This window comes from Magnolia sinica, chromosome 2 (genome assembly GCF_029962835.1).
Source record: "Magnolia sinica isolate HGM2019 chromosome 2, MsV1, whole genome shotgun sequence".
NCBI lineage: Eukaryota > Viridiplantae > Streptophyta > Magnoliopsida > Magnoliales > Magnoliaceae > Magnolia > Magnolia sinica.
This window is the reverse complement of record NC_080574.1, coordinates 40,169,621-40,182,862: the sequence shown is the minus strand read 5'-3', so window position 1 is coordinate 40,182,862 and position 13,242 is coordinate 40,169,621.

Sequence of the window (13,242 nt, the reverse complement as noted above, 5' to 3'; positions counted from 1 at the left end):
ACTATTCAGAGTGAGAACTATACTGATATTTGATGTTCTGGTGATGAGCTACATTGACATATGGATTCGGATGAGGATTAGTGTGCTTGAGTTACATCTTGCATCGCATGGCCTTAGTATGCCTGACATCATTCACTCCTTGTATTGCATGGTCTTGATATGGCTGATAGCACTCATGCCTTGCATCGCATAACCTTGGTACGGCTGATGACATTCATGGACTTAAAGGTGTTTCCGCATTACTCTGATATTGTAAACTTGCATTTCTACCATATGCACACACTTTTACCACCCTCTAAAATTTCTATAAACTTATACACGACCATTACGTGCAGGTGACGCTAGCCAATAGCAGTTCAGGAGCAGGAGCGTGCTGCAGAGCTTCTAGAGTTTTGGCTTTATTATCTTGTATTTCCCTTCATACGCCAAGTTTTTTATCATAGTAAATTTTGTGATGGTGTTCTTGTGGTTATTGTTCGTGGGTTATGCTTATGTTTATACTCATTACGAATCAAATTGATGTTGAAAATCCTCCTTGTAGGATCCCAGGATCAGAACCTAGTGTATGGGTGCCGGGAGCCGAGAATGGGGTACTGCAGAGGCTGTCGGCTCCAGATTCAGTGATTGGAAATTTTGTGAGCCCGGTTTCCGAGTTTGGGGTGTGACACTTATCCTTTGCCATCTAGCCACCCCTCTACCAAGGAGAGTGAGAGTGTGAGAGAGAGTTTAACCCTGGTCTAGACTAGCTTAGCTAAAGCCCAAGCCTCCTAAGCTACCTAAGTTCAAATACGAGCCACTCGATCTAGCCTTCCAACACTACCGTTCATCCAACTATTCAAGCTTCAATCTATTTCATCAAATTAGAACATTAGCATCGTGCGATATTCATTCCCTTCTCAACACCCTTACTCCACGTATACATCAACATTACATCACATCTCATCATTTTCTCGCATCTAATTGGCGGGTGTATGCTTTGAGGCTTGCCAATATAATTAGAGCAAGTCCAGCAAAAAACTTAGTCATCTAGTCGTCATTTTATCATAAGCATCAATACAACATCAAACATCACATACATGTGCACTTTGTACCTTGCACTTGATTGTTTCGAACGTATGCTCTACGTCCTGCCGATATAATCGGATCGTACTCATCAGAAATTCAAATTGATCAATCACCATTGTCATTGGATTGCATTATATTATCTGCACGTGAGAACCGGTCTCATTCCTTAGAAATTAGTCAGATCTTATGAAGTAAAGACCATACATCTATATGGGCAAAGGGGGTGCCTAACACTTCCCTCTCTATAACCATACTATTTCCTGTAGTGCGGTCCACTTGAGATTTCAAATAGCCTAATGTTTTTTAGCTTATCAGCTAAACTAAGTTGGAGAAATGGGTGAACGGTGTGGATCGATCACACCATCAAGGTGGGATCTGCAGTGGGCTCCATAAATCTAGACATGTGGGATGGCGTCCTTCTTTACACGTTGTCAGCATCATGAGAGGGTGCCTCTCTATCTTTCTTTTTTTTGTATCTCATTATTTATTTTTATTTTTTTTAGTTCTTTTTTTTTTCAAAAGTTAGATGGACAATAAACACTACGTTGGCGTGGCCCTTGAAAAGTTTTCACATTAGGCGTTCAATCACCATTGATTCGAGTCATGCGGCCTACTCGGCCCCTTATGTCCATTTTCTTGAAGCCTTAGCATTACTTACTGTAAAACTAGAGGTTCTGAATTTGATCCCTGGTGGAGTCACCTCTATGTTGGTTATGATTTGGGAGTCAGGTATAAATATTACGCTAGGGACCATATACATTGCCATTCCTAAGACATTCATAAACATCGTCATCACATCACCACACATGAGAGAGAAAAGAGCACATGTAGTTAGAAAGCCTTTATTATTATTATTTGGGTTCTTATTACATTCCAGGTTATGATTTACCATAAACCCATAATTACATCTTTTTTATAATACCATTGATTTTAAGGTAAAATATATTAGGATGATAAAATAGTGATAATCCTGTAAGACCTGACCCGAGTTCATATGTGTGCATGTGCGCGTGTGAGTATGCATTTCGTTCATCTTGGTCCCGTGGTCCAACCGATCGAATTCTAGCGACCCGCGACTTTCGGTTAGTGTTTGCGGTCTTCCTCGAGTTCGATCATGTTAACTCGACTCGGATCGACCTGAGACCCATGTCATCTTGTCTATATCGGTGCCACGGTTCCAACGCCGCATCCCGAGCGCTAATTCGATATGTACATCTCAAGTTATGAGCATCGATCGATATGGGCCATTGATTTCATGATTAGTGGACCCCACCATGGTTTACACATTTTCCTATGCCCATCATTCCACCTTAGGCTGAGATTTCTAAAAAGGCTATTACCCTAAGCCTTGTTTATATCACCATAGGCCACCATCATTGCCTAGGAGAGAGAGAACTCATCATTACAAGGCTTAAAAGCCTCTCTCTCTTCTTCCCTCTCATTTCTCTCTACACCTTCATCTCTCCTCTCCCTAGCAAGCACCCAAACGTCCCCTCTCTGCCATTTTCTATAGCCCATTCTCCCTAAAATACCTCCTCATTTATCCCTTCTCACTTGATCTTAGCCTTTGATCCATGTTGCTTGGAGCCTCTAGATGATGATGATGTAAGTTTCAAGGTTGATCTAGGTCGGTGCTTTCTTCATCAAGTAGATCCTTCCTCTTCTTCATGTAGCTTTGTCTTCCTCATGTAGTCTCTTTCATCTCTCTCATTTGGATATGTAGGACCCACCAATTAATGGTGGAGATCCTACACAATCATCTAGATGTGGCCATGAGGCCCATATTGTACATGCATGTCCATGCATGGGATTCTTCCCTTGATAGACCCCTTGCATGGGGATTTTCTCTATTTCTCTACGTATGATGGGTCATCTAGACCCTTACATGTGGCTGGGATGTCATCCCAACCATTCATCTCAAAGATTTAGGTCATGCATCACAAGATCTATTTTGTACAATGTGCTTATATTGTTGTATGTGGTTGTGATTGTATGGGGACAATTCAATAATGGCAGAGCCCTCCCCTGATGGCCGGATGATCTTCCTTCTCTTTCCTTCTCTTGTAATTTAATAACATTATGTGTGGTCCACTTAGTGGACCTGGATTGCCTAAAAAAGCCCAGTAAGGAAGGGACATCTATACTCAACCTACACAATGGTTTGGATGCCCCTTTTTACCACCTTAAATGTTCATACAAGGATGGGAATTTGGGGTTTGTTCAGGACAATTGTAGGGCCCACTAGGGTGGGCCATGGTACCTAATTTATGGGCCAATCCCTTCCTTAATAGGCCCATACATTTATTTTATTCCATGCATGTATTGCTGTCCAGAAATTTTTGGGCAGATTTTTATTGAACTTTGGGCTTGAATTTGGGACTAATCGGGGGACCTTTTGTACCCATCAAATATGTTTTTCTAAAATATGGGGATCTCATCTTGATGTCCCTCAAATTTCAGCCCTATCCGACCCCGATTGAGGCCCCAAAGGTGTGGCCCAAGTGAGGTGGTTAGCCTGAAATTTCTGGACTGTGTCCAGCAACTTATCAGAGTGGAAATCCTTAATTATAAAATAATTTTTCTACTGGTGGGCCACATCCGTAGAACTCACCTTGTAGTTCATATATGAGGGGACCTAAAACCTATTTTCTCAAATTTTTTAAGGCCATTGATCCACATCATTGGAGGCTCAGATCAGGGTCTATCAAAGTTCTGCACTTAGCAGATTTTCTGGACTGTTTGAATTCCTTAAATTAATTAAAATATTTTTGTAAATTATAAAATTATGAGATGTTACAGAGGTGCGGTCCACCCATGGTAGGACCTACCTGCAAATTTTTGGGGCCAACAAACCCCTGTGCCAATCATGGTGAGGGCTGGACCAGCCCACCAGGCTGGGGCGTCCAGCCATGGTTGGCCATCCACCCCTCCTTGTGGGCCCACCATTGATGTATTTGTTATCCCTACCATCCATCCATTTATGGTCTATGCGGGTCATGGCCATCTCCCTCAGTGGCATCCATTTTTGGGACCCATTTAGATGAGTTTTAGGCCAATTGCCCAGGCCCATTGGACCACTGCCGGACTTTCATTCCAGCAGTATGGTCCACCTGTTTTATGTGTATAATCCAGTCCTCCCACCTGGTGGGACCCACAGAGATATATATGGGCTACTAGGGAACATATACCTAATTTATATTATTTATTATTGGGCTCCAGCAGGCCTAGAAATAGGTGGGCTGGAAATTCAGTAATGGGCCCAAACTGGTTGCCCCTAATAGCCTGTTTTGGGGCAGCATGGCCCACCAGATTAAGGATGGATTATGCACATAAGATTGTCATTCTCTGAAATCGCTTTGGGCTTCATTCATGTTTACTTGGAGGCCCACTTCAATTGGATTTTTTTTTGGATCTATGTTCATAGTTTTGGTTGGACTTTGTAGGCCCATTTATCTTGAAATCTTCTAGTTAGGTCCCTTGACCTTTGGGCCTGTATTTCACTACTTATTATGATGGGTTTGAGGGCCATAATGTGCAAGTAGTTGGGACCCTTGGTTGCCCACCAAATAACCTTGTACTTGGGCCAAGTTGTGAGGCCCAACTCACTTAGATAAAGTATAGAAATTGCCATATGATTGGATTATCGGGCTGCCCACTAGGCCCACCACAATATGTGGATTTGTGACCTTTATGGTTGGGCCCAGACCTTACTTGAGGGCCCATCGTATTACCTATGAGTTGGGAGTATAGCCTACTAGGCCATGGATTGCCTTAGGCCCTAGGCCTTGCTTCATATTTGAGTAGTAGCGGGCTGCCCTTTTGGGACCCAATTGAGGTTAGATGTCCTCCTTAGTAGCCTTAAGGTAGGCCCATGGGGCTGTTATAGGTGGTTGAAGGCCCACCTTGGACCCTTAATAGGACTGCTTATTCCTTTAGGCTTATATATGGCCCTTCTTTGCCTTGTGGACTACCCCAAAGTATTGAGCCCCCACGAGAGGTTTGTTCCTTAGATTAATTATCTAAGTACCTAGACTTGATTCCCTCCTTGAAAAGGAGGAGTATGTTCTAAGTCATCATCGCTGTATGGCACACCCTCATGACTCATATGCATCACTGAGTGATTGGATTGCATTTTTGTGTGGGCATTGGGTTAATATGATAGAGGGATGGAGTTCCCCTCTTGTTCACATTGAGTACTTAGAGCTGGTGCATGATTGGTATGCGTGACTCATACATCTGACATCGCATCTCATGGACATTATTGCCTTTGCTTCATCATGGCCTTGCCTCCACTGGTATATTCGTGGATAGCTATATATGGATACCGAAAATATATTATTTGAGCATTTGGGGTGCATAGGATATCCCTGGGTGAAAGCTCCTAAACCTTCAAGGTACCTAGAAGACGCCTCAACGCCGTGACCGAATGGAAATCATGAGCGCCCGAGTGCCTTATATCATTGGCCGCGTCTCCCACTATCGTGTAGTCGGTTGAGATGGGATGTGGCCTTATCCGTCTGAGTGAGAGGGCATGGCTAGGCTGAGTCTGACCAGCTCATGAATGGGTCTGCTACCGTCGAGCCTTACTGGTGAATGGTTATCTACAAGCGAGTAGTGTGGTTTCTTACACTCGTTGACTGTGCAGTCTTGACAGCGGTAGTCATCCTGTACTGTATCAAACCCCGGTGATATTCTTTATGATGGAACTGTATTGGATATGTGGTCTGGTTATAAGCATTGGCATCACTTCGCATTGCACTGGTGTCGGCTATATAAGCCTTGTTGCATTGCATAGCCTTGGTATGACTTCCTTCATTCATGGCTTAACCTTGGTAATGCTAGTGTTATTGGCATTGATCATGTTTCCCTTCTATATCACCTATTATTCTTCTACGCACCATTGTCACACACTTTCACCACCCTCTAAGCTTTCTATAAGCTTATGCACGATTGACGCGTGCAGGAGATCCTAGGTTAGCGTCGTAGCGGCAGAGCTTGGATAGGAGTTGAGTCAAGGACCAGTGTTGCAGATCTTCTTTCCTTCTTCTTTTGTCATCAGATGTATTTCCTTTCAACCTTGTATTTAAAAGGTTCAAATTCATAATAGATTTTACAATGTGTGCCTTTGTTATTTCTGAGATTTACTTGTTGTGATCTTGGGTATGTTTGTATTGGAATGGATATACGATTACGAAAAATCCTCCTTATAAGATTCCAAGATCGAAACTTGCCTCAGGAGCCGAGGATGGGGTACTAAGGAGGCTGTTGTGGCTAGAACCGGCCATCGGGTTCCTTGTGAGTCCGGTTACCAAGTCTGGGGCGTGACAAATGCAGTCTATGATTATAAAATGTTAATACTCAATAAGATGCAAGAGATGTATATCATGCAAGAATGAATGTACTTGAGACTGATATTTGACAATCTTGATATAGTCTTTTTGATCCATGCTTTAGGTTTGTGGCCTCCTCACATTATGGGTTATTAGGACTATGACCCTTATTGGTATTCTCCCTTCTAACACGAATCCACAATTATTCTTAGATTTTAGGATGAAGGGATCTATGCTTATCACACATTAATCTTCTAGACAACGAATGTTTCACTATGTTTATTAGCTCCTAGATAGGGAGTGTTAAGGACCTATAACACCTTGAAAATACATCTCCCGAGTATTGTGACTTAGGTTCTGAATTCCAAGGTGTTAACCACATAAAGGTTGAGTTCATTGACGCTGACACCGACAATGCTTCAATTTTGGCCACTTGAGTTCGATGCTCAAGGTGCACAAAACTCGAAAGTTACCTAGGAATGTTGCATGTGGAAAAATTCACTCGTGCGGGTAATTAGTTAAATTAACGTTCATTCATACTTTGAATTTAATCAGAGTAACTTGCAGTTAATAGCAACTTCAAAGAAAAGCATAGATAACCGAAACTAAGACAATTGAGCCATATTAAAGGAAATACGAAGTATATTATCCAAAATGGGTCCCACCATTGGGATCCAAATCTAATGCTCCGAATTTTCATAGCTCAAGTTCACACTCATGCCCGAGAATTTCAGGTGTTAATAAAATAATAATTGGATGCTTCAAAATCGCACCTTATTTTTTTTATAGATCACATCCAATTACATTCACAAAGGTAATCATTCACGAGAGTAAAATCAACTGTACTTCTTATTCCCTTAAAGTATAAAATCAACTAATTGTATAATACCCTCTCAAGTGGGAGCTTATTACATTATTCAAAGTTTTACAGCGGAAATTAAATAAATGTAATGTTATCCTTCTTTTTTATTCGGAATAATCTTTCATAGAGCGCTCATCATATATATCTTCAATTTGCACTTCACCAGCAATGTCTATATGGTTGGAGAGGGTCAATGTCATACTCATAATGATGTTTATTCTTTAAGATTAACAATAATTCAAGACATTTATAAGAATAATGTGAGGGTTCTGATACATCTCGTACTCTACCACTACTAGTGGTATCGATATGCACAATAAATCTACATGAATGCATGCTAAATATAGTGTATGTGGTCCATCATACGTAGTGATATCACAATGTGGAATATAATTCATAAAAAATCCGGCTCGCCCGCATCCCATACTACGAAGATTTGTCAATGTGTCTAACATTACTTGTTTTACATGAACACCTCAAGACAACACAATAAACGGATCAGATGAATTACATAACATGATTTGTTCATGGAATGACTATTTACGATATCCAATCCCGGAAGTGATGTAACACACATTATGGATTACTTACATCGATTTGTGCACCACTACCCAAAATTCATAGAATAACGTGTCAACTAAGAAGGTCACTATCCAGAGCGCATTACGTCAACAATAAAACATATGAACCACTAGATATGAGACCTCTAACACATCACTTACATCAATAGGGAAATTAATTGAACCATGGGAGTTTTGGAATTCGAAGATGCATGTTCAAGCCATAAAGAGAGGTAGCACAAGGATAACCTAATAAAAGAGAAAAGTAGCATTAGGCTAACTCAATAAAAATAAGGGAAGATGACCAAAACCCAACTTAATATAGAGTGGAAACACAGGTCGCTCTCAAATTTGACAAAGGGCAAGGCTTGTATCCATCACTCCACATGAATTCATAAAAATCACGCATAATTAAAATCATACTTTAACCATAATTTTTACAGGGATAAATATTCACAAAGATCCATCAATCAATGACATGGAAATCAAAGTAAAATGAATGTATGCAAAAATATGACAATTCATGTATATATCAACTCGAATTAGTGTAAGCTTAAAGGAATCCCTTACCTTGGCCTTAAATGTAAACCTTAAGTAGATCTATATGTAGGGCTTCTACATAAACCACGATATCGCTCGAGGAATAGGGCGTGTAGGGAAGGAAGAAAAGGGACGGGCGTTTAGGCTTGGACATCTCTCTCTCTCTCTCTCTCTCTCTCTCTCTCTCTCTCTCTCTTCCTTAGATGTGAGAAGAAGGTAGTGGGCATGGGATTTTGAGTGAAGGGATGTAAGCCCCCTTTTTAAAGGGTTTCTCAAATTAGTTTCTCATCTCACTTGAATTGGGTTTATCTAATTTGTCTCTTCTGGCTATCTTTCTTTAAATCTAATTCTTTCATGGTGACGGGGTCGTCGAATAGGGCCAAGGTACAAAATTTTTTTGGTAATTCAAAATTTAGATTGGATTATCTTGAAAATTCTCATAGCGGGTGCCAAAATGGACTTGATCCCAATTAACGGTCCACGCTTAATGATCAGGGCCCAATTTTGGAGAAAATGTGTAGTCAATATAGGTAAACATTTGGATAAATTTTGATGGTTGATCGATGATAGAATGGGCTTGAATCTAAAATTTCACTGGTTATGCTAAAATGAAGGAATTGACTTTAAAGCGATCAACATTCAATGGTGTAGGATTATAAATCGGTGTCTAAATTTTGTATGATATCGTAGTCATATGTAGTCAAAATGTGGTACAAGTTTTAGTTGTGATTGACAGTGGAAAGTGGGTAAATCGGAAGGTCATATTTAGAAATAGTTGATAAGCCTAAAACGGATAACTTCGCGCCTAAGAAAAAGCCTACCAAGGTGGGGTTCTCACATTTCACACTTGGTCCATATGATGAGCAATTTAAGTCGTTCCTATGAATTGAAATATCCTACTACGACTACCCACGAGCTTTCCGCACTCGATGGACACCAAAATCAATGGTTAAGGGGTTGATTTGTCAATTGGTATACTTGTACAATGATCTAAGGGCTAAAATTTAACGTGTATGGTTAATTTATGATACATAGACATAATATAAAGTTTCATATAAAACGGATCACTAAAACCATGTGATCTATAATTCGAGGGTCTAACTTAATGTCATTTTTATAATTATTTTTGATATGAGAGTTTTGAGAAATCTAATGGTTCTATAAGGTTATAGGCACATTTATAATAAATTCTTATAAAAGAACTCATATCTAAATCATTATGAATAAAGATTTATTCACCAAATAAGTTAAAATTATCATTAATTAAGGGAAGGTACATATACCAAACAACATAATGGATGGTCAGATGACATGTTAAAAATAATAAAACTTAATGGTTAGTATCCTGACCATGTATGTAGGTGGATGTATGGTCAGTTTTGTAAATGAATGAACAAGAAGTGGGTTTTTAGAGTGATTAAGAGGTAGGATATGTATACCGTTAGATTTAAGTGGCTTGTTCACATATGTAAGTTTTACATATTGTAGTTTTGATGGTGGGTTAAGCATATTCATAGGTGGTAAACAAGATAAAAGGATCAACATCTCGATTCGATATATGTATGAGCGGAAGTAGAGATCAGGTAATTAGTTTACTATGATCGGGTGGTCTAAAATCAAAGTTGACAGTCAAATATCTTTACTTGGTGGTGAATAGCTGATTTTAATGGTTGGTTATGAGGGACAAGTGAGAATACTTAGATATATGATGATCCTATCTCTGAATGAAGATTATTCTCAATGGTCAGATTCAGGTTAAAGAATAGATGTAAGGTTAGGACAGGCTACATTGGTGACATACACATGTATATACTAAATTAATTTTCATGGTAACACTCGAGAACTTTCAATACTTGAGTATTGAAAAGTTTGAGATGTTACACCAAATCACCCACAATGTCCAAATCTACAAATATGGAAAACGCAAGAGGCATATAAAATAAAACTACTCGTGAAACCGAGCTTGGCTGCTACAGCCATGCTCCACGGCAGTGAACTCCCCCAAACTCCTAACAGGGCCTCCCAGGGTTCAACATCGGCACGAACAACCCTGCGATACCTTTACGGTTAGGTGTAATTGCACATACAAATGATGATGAGTGGCTAACTCAGTGATAAGTCCTATTAAGATTACACGGTTGACATATTAATCAAGTATAGTCTTGAAGGAAATATACAAAATAGTTGTGGTTTACAATGTATATTATTTAAATGCATAGGTTCAGGCACATGTTCTTCCATTTAGGGATGCACATCCGGTTGAACCAACAATGGACCTGTCAAACAGTCAGTCCATTCAAATGCAAAGGGGATGGGTCTTTCAAATAGTCGACTTATACTCGCAAATAAAAGACTTGGTCTTTCAAACAATTGATGCAGCTCAAAAGGGTTGTTCAAACGGTACATTGGCCTTTCAAATAGTCAATCCGGCACCTAATAACACCCATGTTCTATGAATGCATAATTTATCCAACCTTTATTAGTCTAATTTGTAAACAACCATTTAATAAGCCTTGACAACTGGTGGGCAATTGTTGAGTGCTAAATATTGCTTATTTATTGCCTATTTTGTAATGCTTTTCTATGTAAATTCATGCTTAAATGATTTAATTAGATGAGTTTTCAATGTACAAGAAAGATTAGAAGGTCCGAGATTATTTGAGCTAAAGGTGAGGATTTAAAGCCCAAAGTGATCAAGAGTGATTAAAGATTTAAGAGCTCAATGGACGATGATTAAGCATATTTGAACATGCGGACCAAATGAGATCAAGAGAGTTAAACAATGCTTGAAAACAAGTGAAGAGACCAAGAAAAAGAAGTCCTAAAATTTCAAGGCCAAGAAAATGAAATCCTAAAACTGCAAGGTAAAAAAACAAGTCCTAAAATTCCAGGGTCGACCGATAAATTTCAACCCTGACTTACTATCAATTGTTGAACAGGCTTCCAGAGTTGACCGTGGATTTTCACGGTCGACTAAGACCTATTTGATGTTTCACAGTCGACCATGAACACAGTCTAGTCGACCATGCAGTGCGAAAACCTGTTGTAGAAGTTTGAATTCTCTAAGGTCGGTGGGTAAATTTTCTATATAAAATGGGTTCTTTTCATGTCTATAACAAATCCTAAGGCTCCAGGGGGAGAGAGAGAGAGAGAGAGAGAGAGAGAGAGAGAGAGAGAGAGAGAGAGGGTGGAAGAAAGAAGGTGAAGAAGAGGAATCCGTGGGCCGTGGATTTCTAGTTTGTTTTTTTGTTTTTCTATTTTTTGAGATAGGTATGCTTATCTAATCTCTTAGTTAAGGCCAAGGGATGAAACTTCTAGTTGATTTATGATGTTCTAATTTATTTGATTCAATATTATGGTTTAAATGATGATATTACATTGAATTGATTTGAATTTTACTTAAAAGCTTTGTCACGCCCCAAACCCGGAAATCGGATTCACAGGAATCCCAATCGCCGAATCCGATGCCGACAGCCTCCGTAGTACCCCATTCTCGGTTCCTAGCGTCCATATGCTAGATTTCGATTTTGGGATCTTACAAGGAGAATTTTTTTTATACATTTAACTCATAATAAGCATAACCACAACATTACCCAAATTACAAAGACAACATCATCATCACATATCCACTAATATAAACATTTGAATACAATACTAAAAGGGAAATACGTAAATCGAAAGTCAAGCTCCAGAAGACCGCTGCACGCTCTAAGCTCAACACTGCTGCAACCTATCATTATCTGCACGCATCTATTGTGCATAAGCTTATAGAAAGCTTAGAGGGTGGTGTAAGTGTGTGCACAAGGTAAGTGTCAAATATTCAATAGAATGTCATAGTCATACAATACCGAAAATACTGGTAATCCATAAATCGTACAATGTTGAAATAAGCAGGAATACTGACAAGATCATGAATTATCAGAGTAAATAGAAATACTGACAAGATCACAAATCATAAGATAACAGAATAAGCGGAAATTCTGACAAGTCCATAAGTCATACAATATTAGAATACGCAATACGAATCAACTATGCAAATGGGAAGTCCTGAAGAGTCAAATATCAGATGTCGTCTCTAAACTATATAAATGCACAAACACAGGTAACATAAAATGTCATATGCCGCAGATGTAATGCAATATGTGGTGTGAATGGAATGATCATGCTGGAGTGTGAAGTCGGGATGATAGTATGTAGTATCGTAGGCTATGGGGTCCATCACAAGGGACTTCTATCCAAACCAGTTCCATACCTAAATTTGGATAGTCAGACTCAATGTGGTAAACTCCTGATCTCAGGTTAGTCGCATGCCCCAACCGAAATCTTAGCCATTGCGAAGGCACACGTAACAAATAGTTGCACACCACCAACCCGAGTGGATAGTAAATGAATGAATGCATGAATGAGTATGTAACTCCTGCTCACTAAATCCACATATCGGTACAGTTCATCTCTGGGATCATCACTGAGGTTTAGTACACTTCAAATGGCACTACCGCCCTCCCAGCCACACAGTCCAAGTGAGCATAAGAAACCTCACAATCCGCCTGGCCAATAGTCTGCCAATACCTATCCGGCACGTCGATAGCGGACCCATTCACGAGCTCGTCAAACTCAGCCTAGTATTGCCCCCTACCCTCGGGCGGGTAAGGCTATACCCCCTCCCAACCGACCACGACACAGTGGGAGACGCGGCCTCCTGGTATTCGGCACTCGGGCGCTCATGTATCCTCTCGGTCTCAACGTCGGGGCATCTCCTGGCCACGAAGGTTTAGGAATTTTCACCCAGAGACATCTATGGCGCCCATATGCTAGAACCAAACATTTTTGGTGTCCCATCTGACCATCCAAGATATGCCTGTGGAGGCTACGGCCCTGATATTGC